General features: G+C 39.5%; 1 long non-coding RNA gene across 1 annotated transcript; it reads right to left on the bottom strand.

Annotated features, from left to right (window-relative positions):
- Positions 1-3,729: 3,729 nt before the first annotated feature.
- On the bottom strand, positions 3,730-8,732 carry LOC133642914 (uncharacterized). Its single transcript, XR_009824625.1, has 3 exons — positions 6,068-8,732; positions 4,027-4,130; positions 3,730-3,970 (listed from the first exon to the last, which is right to left on the bottom strand). It is a non-coding gene; the product is annotated as an uncharacterized LOC133642914 (long non-coding RNA).
- Between the last annotated feature and the right edge of the window lie 2,218 nt (positions 8,733-10,950).

Raw genomic sequence — 10,950 nt, 5'->3', positions numbered from 1 at the left:
CTATAAGCCACACCCACCAAATTTTACAATAATCCGTTTTCCCCATATATTAGCCGCACCGGACTATAAGTCGCAGATATATACGTTTTGAAATTAGTTATTTGCACATGAATATTTTATAAATGTTTATTTGCACACCTTAATTTTTTCCAAGCAGTGTCTGTAACACGGCAGTAAAACGGTGATCAAACAAAACAGAAGTCATCGACATGGACCCACTAGTTGCGGCAGCTAGCTCCTCAAACAGCTAAACCGACTCAATAACTCCACAGTGACGTTTTGGTTGATTTACTGATGAATTTGTGAAACTGAAACCATACAAAAATGATGCCATTGTAAGTTGATATTACTAACACAGACACTAAACACGTTAGCATATTAGGCAATGCTAACGACACTATCTTGAATGCGTTACGATAGCGTGTCAAAATATGCATGTAAACACTCCTACAGACAACACACACGGGACGGTTTAGTAAGTAAGAATTGTTTTAGTTATATTGTAAAAGTTACAACTGTTGCTTGGAGTGATGAATGAAGAATCCATACGAGTAGAACAGCTATGGACGATTAAAAGACAGAACGGCACGTGCACTTCCGGTCGAAAGCTTTAAATGGCTGGCAACACTGTAAAGTTTTATTTAGCAGCACCTGCAATGAGCTAACTCGCCCAAAAGATGGCGTCGTAGCACAAACAATAAGACACCTATTCGGTGTCTTTGCATGTGTTTTATGAAAACTATTTGCATTACGGCCATCGGCGAGGAAAAATCCATAAATCAGCCGCACCGTTTTATAAGTCGCAGGTTTCAAAGCGTTGGAAAAAAGTAGAGGCGTAATGTCATGAATTTAGTACATATTATAGTATGTAATAATATATATTGTATATTTAATATATCATTACACATATATGATTCAATTCATGAATATAACATTAAAATAACTAATTTCATAAAATGTTGTTTATATGAATAAATTATATCCGTTAGACATTTTCTTTGCTGTACCTTGTAAGAATATTTGTTTTCATTTCTTTTAAATTGAATGATGTTACTGCTTTTTCTTGGTGTGCAATACGGATGTTATTGTTTTTTGTTTTATTTGATCTTGTATACATATTAGTGTGCAATATGTAGTATTCATTACTATTTATTTGTTTTTCCTTACGTTTTACTTCTGCTACAGCACGTAAAAACCTGCAATTTCCCTATTGTGGACCGTTTTAAGAAGGGACTAAAAACCCACCTTTTTTAGCACAGCTTTTATCTAATTTCTCTGCTTTCTTGTTTTTAAATACACTGCTTGCCTATCTGTTTTATCCAGTGCTTTCATGCTTTTATTTAAATTTTTACTATGTTTCTGTTTTACCTAATGTTTATCTAGTGTGTGTCATGATTTCATTTCTATTTTTTTTTTTATTATATATTCTAACTTTCTATTTTAAAAATATATATATATATACTGTATATATATATATATATATATATTTTTTTTTTAATATTTTGTAACACTTTGAGATTTTAACAAATGTAAAGTGCGTTACAAATGTAATTAATTATTATTATTAAATTTAGTTTTCCCCCTTCAAATGATATTTTCCATCTCTGTCTTTGAATCTTTTTTGGATATTATTTATCGCTTTTTAAATTACAACATTTCCCCAGATGCATATATGTTATTATTTGCAACTTTATAAAGTGTACATTTGTGTGTTCCCGATAGCCAACATTGTGTGTTATTCTCCAGTGCTCCTTGTTGTAATGTGCGTAACTTTTGTAAAGTGCCCTTGTTAAATGGCAGTCATGTGTAATTTATGGTTTGTTGGTCATTGCAGTCCTTGCTGTCTCATGTTGCGCCCTACAAAGTGTTAACACTGTAAGTATTGTACTTATTACGCACCGGCTGTTAAATTGTCACACCCATCTTTGTTGTAGTTTTCATTAACAAATTTGGAGGTGTTGAAATTAAGAAATTCAAATCGCTAATGTGAATCAGTAGTATGTCTCTAGCAATGGCAATGTGTATTAGCATTAAGCTAGCGCATTTTTGGAAAGGTAGAGCCTCACTATAAGCAGGTTTTTTTTAAGTCTATTTTTTTGTTGGCATTTAAAATTGCAACATTACCTTAAGGTAGTTTGGCGCAGTCCACTCTCATTTTGCTGAGTCGGCAACCGGGCTTGATTACGTTGTTTCCCTCTTGGCTCTTGACGCAGGTGGTATGTGTTAGAATAATTGTTTGTAAGTTATCACAAAAAACTTTGTGTTGAAATGAGTTCCAGGCAAAAGGACATGGGCTGTCTTTGAGGCCTACCAAGAGTGACGCTCGTAAAACTCCACAAGGACTTCAAAGCGGAGAGAACCAAGGATCTGCCCAATTTCCAGACGAACTCTTTTTGAAGTATTTTACGAACTCTTTTTGAACTATTTTATGGAACTATTTTTGAACTATTTTACGACCTCTTCTTTTGAACTGTTCGGTAACCAAAGGTAACGCTGTTTACGACCCACTTCCCTCTGGAAGCAGCTGTGGTCAGGTGGGGGGAGAAAGACAAATAAAGAAGGAGGAGTGCAATCGTTTGGCAGAGCGTGCTGAGACACTGTAAGAGGTTACAGGTCGACGGCGACTCTCCTCAATATATTGAGTCCAAATTGAATTCTGTCTCTGTTTGATTTTTTGCCTCTTGTCTTGTTTAATAGATGTCATCAGTGTTTGAACCTGACAGTATGGACTGCTCATTAGCACACATACACCCCTCCCCCATGCAAGTTTTGTGGTTTCTGTGTCGTAACAGGTCTACCGATCTCAGGGTGGTTAGAGTGTCCGCCCTGAGATCGGTAGGTTGGAGTTCAAATCCCAGCCGAGTCATACCAAAGACTATAAAAATGGGACCCATTACCTCCCTGCTTGGCACTCAGCATCAAGGGTTGGAATTGGGGGTTAAATCACCAAAATGATTCTCGGGCGCGGCGCCGCTGCTGCCCACTGCTCCCCAAGGGGATGGGTCAAATGCAGAGGACAAATTTCACCACACCTAGTGTGTGTGTGACAATCATTGGTACTTTAACTTTAACTTAACTTTTATATGTGCTTATTGTAGCTATCAAGTTTTTTTTTCCAGGCCCCAGACTGAGCCCCCCCATTAAGTTAAAGTTAAAGTACCAATGATTGTCACACACACACTAGGTGTGGTGAAATTTGTCCTCTGCATTTGACCCATCCCCTTGTTCCACCCCCTGGGAGGTGAGGGGAGCAGTGGGCAGCGGCGGTGCCGCGCCCGGGAATAATTTTTGGTGATTTAACCCCCAATTCCAACCCTTGATGCTGAGTGCCAAGCAGGGAGGTAATGGGTCCCATTTTTATAGTCATTGGTATGACTCGGCCGGGGTTTTGAACTGACAACCTACCGATCTCAGGTCGGACACTCTAACCACTAGGCCACTGAGTAGGTGTGTGGTCTGAGATCAACTTGATGGCGACCCATCAGTGTTCCTGTTCTGTCAGCCCGTACAATGTGGCTCTGCTCTATGAACGGGTTTGTGCTGAAAATGAAAGTTTGTTGTACTTGTGCGATGACAATAAAAGTCCCTTCTTTGACGTAACGTTGCAACCCAGATACCAAAACGTTGCACCGTTGGACTTTACTTGAATCGGTGCCCGGTAGAACTGGCGATATTCGACTCAATAACCATCCCTATCTACAGTAGAGACTTGACTTTTGGTTGATCTATTTTAAAATATTACAGGAGTACTCTGCTGTAAAAAGCTAGCCAAAGATCATGTTTATGACAGAACTCAAGTGTTTTTAAGCATAGGTGTGGAAGTTGTTCCCTACCCGTTCCACGGATATCACGTCACAGGAGCCAGGCGTGCCGTTTAACAGAGTTTTAATCAACATGAGAGGCCAAGAACAATCTTTTCAGATGTCTGTCTCTCCGGTTTCTCCCACCTCTCTCCTCTGCTTGCCGCTCACTGTTAAAGACAACAGATGATTAGATCGCCACATACCACCTGTGAAGTCTAATCACCTGCCAGCTGTGTCTCGCCGTCCCCTAGTCGATGGTGCTCCTCCCTCAACACCCTTGACAGAGGCGGTGACCTTTGCTCCTGCAGCGCGCTGATCACACTCTCCCTCCACAATAGGAAATGATGAAAAACAGAGGACCTAAAATGGAGCCTTGAGGAACACCACTGGCATGACTAAAGAAGTTGAACAAATGACTTCTGACCGCATCTGAAGTAAACAAGCTCCAGCAACACCTTGGTTACATAAATCACATTACGGAAAAAATGTGCGGACTCAGAGGGGTGCCTTGCCTCAGTCATGCAAATCACAAGTTTAGACCCCAGTGTTGTATGTTTGCTAGAAGATTAAAATGTCAATCTGTTTACATTTGTCCAAATACTTCTATACAACAGGAGAACTCTAGTGGTTTCTGGAATTTGCTGCAAATATGTCACTTGGCCCCCAGGGTTGCCAGTTGAATAGAACTGCAGTACAGTCTTACCTCGCCCACATCGCACTTCAAATTCAATTTAAAATATTTCTTTAAGCGTAGTCTACAACATTTTTGGCCTAATCAAGGTATTTTCAAGCATAAAAATGGCCACATACTCTAAAAATACCAATACTACAGTAGTGGCCGGAGGGAGGAAACCAAACCAATCAGGTTGTTCAGTATCGTGGCCACTGATTGGCTCAGCCTCGGACACGGATGGTTACCTGAAAGGCGGTCAGTGATCAGGTCAAAACTAAACCACTGTTACAGAGTCCGACTGTGTTCAAGTAACACAGTCGGACGATAAAAGTGCATTTGTGTCGAAATATTGTCCTGAAAGTAGTTTACTGTGATTAATCGCAATTAATCGAAATTCAAAAGTGTGACTTATGTGATCTGAAAAAATAGTCCTATTCAAAATAAACTTTCTTTTCAACTTTCAATCTGATAATCCACAAATTAAACGATTCAAAACTAGGCATCTCAGGCAAGGGTGCTGTGACTCGTTTGAGTCACAGGACTGAAAATAACAGATCTGATTTTTTTGCATGGGATTAGCAAATCAAAATCTCCTCCATTAATCACACAAAGTTGGTCGTTTATTGTATTTTAGTCAATTAATTTACAAAAAGTAAACATGGTGTTTGGAGCTCGCAGCTACACAACAGCTAAGCGGACAATAGCAAACACGCTAGACATACAGTACATGCTAAATTAAGTGTCCTTAAAGGCCTACTGAAATGAAACTTTTTTATTTAAACGGGGATAGCAGGTCCATTCTATGTGTCATACTTGATCATTTCGCGATATTGCCATATTTTTGCTGAAAAGATTTAGTAGAGAACATCGACGTTAAAGTTCGCAACTTTTGGTCGCTGATAAAAAAAGCCTTGCCTGTACCGGAAGTAGCGTGACGTCACAGGTTGAAGGGCTCCTCACATTTCCCCATTGTTTACACCAGCAGCGAGAGCGATTCGGACCGAGAAAGCGACGATTACCCCATTAATTTGAGCCAAGATGAAAGATTCGTGGATGAGGAATGTGAGAGTGAAGAACTAGAGTGCAGTGCAGGACGTATCTTTTTTCGCTCTGACCGTAACTTAGGTACAAGGGCTCATTGGATTCCACACTCTCTCCTTTTTCTATTGTGGATCACGGATTTGTATTTTAAACCACCTCGGATACTATATCCTCTTGAAAATGAGAGTCGAGAACGCGAAATGGACATTCACAGTGACTTTTATCTCCACGACAATACATCGTTGAAGCACTTTAGCTACGGAGCTAACGTGATAGCATCGTGCTTAAATGCAGATAGAAACAAAAGAAATGAGCCCCTGACTGGAAGGATAGACAGAAGATATACAATACTACTATCAGGAGACACCGAACCAAACACTGGACCTGTAACCACACGGTTAATGCTGTGCCGCCTGTCGAAGCCTAGCAATGCTGTTGCTAACGACGCCATTGAAGCTAACTTAGCTACGGGACCTCGTCAGAGCTATGATAAAAACATTAGCGCTCCACCTACGCCAGCCCTCATCTGCTCATCAACACCCGTGCTCACCTGCGTTCCAGCGATCGACGGCGCGACGAAGGACTTCACTCGATCATCGATGCGGTCGGCGGCTAGCGTCGGATAGCGCGTCTGCTATCCAAGTCAAAGTCCTCCTTAGAGAAAAGAAGGGGTTTTACTTGAACGAACTCTTCCTACGGATTTTGACAAAAATGAGTAGCGGTCAAAATGACAGATATTACACATATAGGCCATGACTAAATGTTGACAATTTTTTTCCTACACCATAAGATGTGGGCGTGGCATGGCGCCAAACTTTGCTTTATAAATAATATATTTATTTAAATAAAGCATTTTTTCTCCTCTGTTGACAGCAGTGTTGGCGCCAGGAATTTTCAAAATGGGGTCCCAGGGACCCCATCAAGTCATAAAAATGGGGTCCCACAGTAAATTTTTGGGTCCCACTTTTTTGTAAGCGTTTTGAAAAAAAAAGATAAACGTATGCATTACCCTGTTATAGCTCACATTCTATATTGTGTTTTGGAAAAAGGTTGTCATAAACTTTACTTAATTCATTAAAAGAAATAATAAAAAAAGAAAACAATTTTGTATACATATGTAAATGTATTCAGTTATAAACATTCATTCACTTTCTTCTTTCCTTCATGGATCTAAACTTTACCGCTGCTGGTAGTTTTTTCTATGTTTTTATCTAATAAGTTGTAGGTGTATTTATTTCAGTATAAAAAGTGTTTTGCTTGGGTCATGAAATGATGATAATGGTGTGCCAGGCCATACATACATTTTATATTCAACGCTTAAATCTCTGGAGTCTACATCAACTTCACATCTATCCCTCATTTCAAAATGTTTTAGTTTTTTTCATGTTGTTTTTTTGTTTGTTTTTTTCCGCCCTTTTTTGTCAAACAAAACCATGTTTTTAATGGGAAACACACAAAATATGCAAAATCTTCCACCGAAAATGTTTTTCTAAGTGGAATATTTGATGTGAAGTTCTCGGAACCTTGGATAGGTCAATAATTCATAATAACATTGATTTTGATTCAATATTATGTTTTGAGCAATGACAGTTTGAAAGGAAAAAAAACAGCTTTGTTTTATTAGTCAACATTGCAACTTTTTCTAAATTACATTTCACCTTAAAGCTTTTTATTTCACTTTTCTTATGTTTTTGTTTATTTTAATAGTATTTTTAGAATGTGCCGTGGGCCTTTAAAACATTAGCTGTGGGCCGCAAATGGCCTCCGGGGCACACTTTTGACACCCCTGCTATAGATAATAAAAAATTAAATCTGATAAATCTATGGATAAAAAGCAGAGCCTGGCGACGCATGCGTGTTTATCATAACTCTCTCTCTCTCTGTCTCTGCCCCTCCCTCACCAATGCTGCTGCGCGCACAATTTGTTTTGTTTTTAACCCCTTCTTAACCCTGAACGTACATTGAAAATACACGCAACCATAACTCAAAATGCCGGACATTTGAGGCATTTAAGAAACTCCGCCCTGACAGCTCCGCAAAAAAGGGCATGTCCGGTGAAAAGAGGACGTATGGTCAGTCTAACGAACTGCTCCTAGAGACTTTGGCCAAATGAGTCAGATTTAAAATGACAGACACTACACATGACGATGACAAATTTAAAAAAAACGTTGCTTACGCTGTAAGATGTGGGCGAGGCATGGCGCCAAACATTGCTCCGATGATTCGCCACAAAACACGAAACGTTCATAACTGGGCTCCACAAATTCCGATCTTGATCTTAATTGGTAGAAATGATGTTGATGACACCCTGAAGTGCCCAATGGGTCAGTACCTGTTCTTACCTACTCGCAGAGGTGGGTAGTAACGCGCTACATTTACTCCGTTACATCTACTTGAGTAACTTTTGGGATTAATTGTACTTCTAAGAGTAGTTTTAATGCAACATACTTTTACTTTTACTTGAGTATATTTATAGAGAAGAAACGCTACTTTTACTCCGCTCCATTTATTCAGCTCGCTTTGTGTTAATGCACGCTTTGTTTGTTTTGGTTTGTCAGACAGACCTTCAAAGTAGGATTTATCGCATGCCTGCGTTTCACCAATCCAATAAGCTCTGCTTCTTCCTACTCCTTTTCGAACATGTTGAAAAGAGAAACTGGAAATTGTGATGTATCATGTTGTATGCTTGCATGTTCGAAATAAACTAACTCAAACTCAAACTCAAATACAGTCACTGGTGACGTTTGACTCCGTTTCACCAATCAAACAGAGCCAGGCGGTCACATGATTAACTGCACATAAAGTTTCAGCGGCAAACAACAAGCTTAAGCTTACATGAACTCAACGTCAAATTTGAGGAAGCACATCGCGGTAAGTAACGTTAGTAGATATTTTGGCTGTTACCGTAGGCTAATGTTAGCTTCCCTGCTATGAATCACCGTCAAATGTACATTGTATGGGGACATTTATTAACACACAGCAGCCTCATAGACACACACACACACACACGCGCATGCATAGAAACACCAATCAGTGTGTTCCCAGGTGCAGCCCACACCTATCAGTTCATGGTTTGCGTAAAGGCTAACTTGTTATTTTCCTTTGTAATCTCTGCCTACTGAGCCTATGGTGCTGTTAAGTTATTGTGGCACAATTTGCCTTAATTTTTTTTAATGTTAATGTGTTATTATTTAATATATATTATTGTCTTAGTTGCTTAAAGGCCTACTGAAATGAATTTTTTTTATTTAAACGGGGATAGCAGATCTATTCTATGTGTCATACTTGATCATTTCGCGATATTGCCATATTTTTGCTGAAAGGATTTAGTATAGAACAACGACGATAAAGATTGCAACTTTTGGTATCTGATAAAAAAAAGGCTTGCCCCTACCGGAAGTAGCGTGACGTAGTCAGTTGAACATATACGCAAAGTTCCCTATTGTTTACAATGATGGCCGCATGAAGTGAGAGAGATTCCGACCGAGAAAGCGACAATTTCCCCATTAATTTGAGCGAGGATGAAAGATTTGTGGATGAGTAAAGTGCAAGTGAAGGACTAGTGGGGAGTTGAAGCTATTCAGATAGGGAAGATGCTGTGAGAGCCGGGGGTGACCTGATATTCAGCTGGGAATGACTACAACAGTAAATAAACACAAGACATATATATACTCTATTAGCCACAACACAACCAGGCTTATATTTAATATGCCACAAATTAATCCTGCATAAAAACACCTGCGTGTTTGTTATGCTAGCTCATAGCTCCTCTGCTAGCTCCTAGCTCCATAGAACACACCAATACAATTCAAACACCTGATCAACACACACAATCACTCAGCCCAAAAGACCGTTCACCTAACCCAAGGTTCATAAAGCTTATATATTTAAAAAAAGTTACGTACATACGCAAAAAAAAGTTGCGCACATACGGTCAAGCGATCAAATGTTTAGAAGCCAAAGCTGCATACTCACAGTAGCACGTCTGCGTCTTTGTCATCCAAATCAAAGTAATCCTGGTAAGAGTCTGTGTTGTCCCAGTTCTCTACAGGCGTCTGTGTATCCAAGTCAAAAGTCCTCCTGGTTAGAGTCTCTGTTATCCGAGTTCTTCCATCTTGACTGCATCTTTCGGGAATGTAAACAAAGAAGCGCCGGCTGTGTACTGTTGTTGCTGACTACGTTCGAAAAATACGTCCATTTCTCACCGACAACTTTCTTCTTTGCTTGCTCAGCTTCCTTCTCCATAATGCAATGAACATGATTGCAACAGATTCACGAACACAGATGTCCAGAATACTGTGGAATTATGAAATGAAAACAGAGCTTTTTCGTATTGGCTTCAATGTGGAAGGCATACCCGTGTTCCCCGGTCTACGTCACGCGCATACGTCATCCTCAGAGGCGTTTCGAACCGGAAGTTTAGCGGCAAATTTAAAATGTCACTTTATAAGTTAACCCGGCCGTATTGGCATGTGTTATAATGTTAAGATTTCATCATTGATATATAAACTATCAGACTGCGTGGTCGGTAGTAGTGGGTTTCAGTAGGCCTTTAAGAGATATTCCTGGCTCTGAATTTGCTCATTGCTATTTTTATGTTCTTGTGCATTATTTGTTGCCGTCATCGTTAAACAAACAGGTTACTCATCAGTTACTCAGTACTTCAGTAGTTTTTTCACAACATACTTTTTACTTTTACTCAAGTAAATATTTGGGTGACTACTCCTTACTTTTACTTGAGTAATAAATCTCTAAAGTAACAGTACTCTTACTTGAGTACAATTTCTGGATACTCTACCCACCTCTGCATACTCGTAGTGGGTGGAGCTTAGCGGCGAAAACTGCCCCACGCCATCGCCAAACTAAATGTCATTTCTGCACTTCAGCTGATCAGAGACAGATACTAAACTGATAGGTGATTACATTTTTGGTAGTGGATCAGGACATCGGGAAGGACGTGCCCGCCGACTCGCGCTGGGTTGTTGACACTCACATTTACGACACGTTTTCCACGCTTATCCAAAAATAACCTCTAATTTGCTCAATTCAGGTCTTTATTTGTTGCATTTTACTTACTAAGTCTCTAAGGCAGAAACGTATTATAAAAGTATCCAGTAACAAACGTGTCCGCATCATTCAACTTATTTCGTTTTTCATACCTGCCATTTTGAAATATGGTCTAACATTCAACACTACAGAATTTTAAAAGTGTGCATGATTTGTGCTGATATGGTATCGGATTAATATCGGTATGGACTAATACTCAAGGCTCGGCGGTAGCATACATGCTAGCATACAAAATTGTTTCGCCCATTGTCGACTGTTTGCAAAATCTAACAAATCCGATTCAGCTATGAACATGCTCGGTAGAAGACAAAAATAAAGGACATACAAAAATATTTCGATAACACGACTGAGCCATGGTTGGAATAT

The sequence above is a fragment of the Entelurus aequoreus genome, linkage group LG25 (assembly GCF_033978785.1).
Source record: "Entelurus aequoreus isolate RoL-2023_Sb linkage group LG25, RoL_Eaeq_v1.1, whole genome shotgun sequence".
Taxonomy (NCBI): Eukaryota; Metazoa; Chordata; class Actinopteri; order Syngnathiformes; family Syngnathidae; genus Entelurus; species Entelurus aequoreus.
This window is presented reverse-complemented; position numbering and strand designations above follow the sequence as displayed.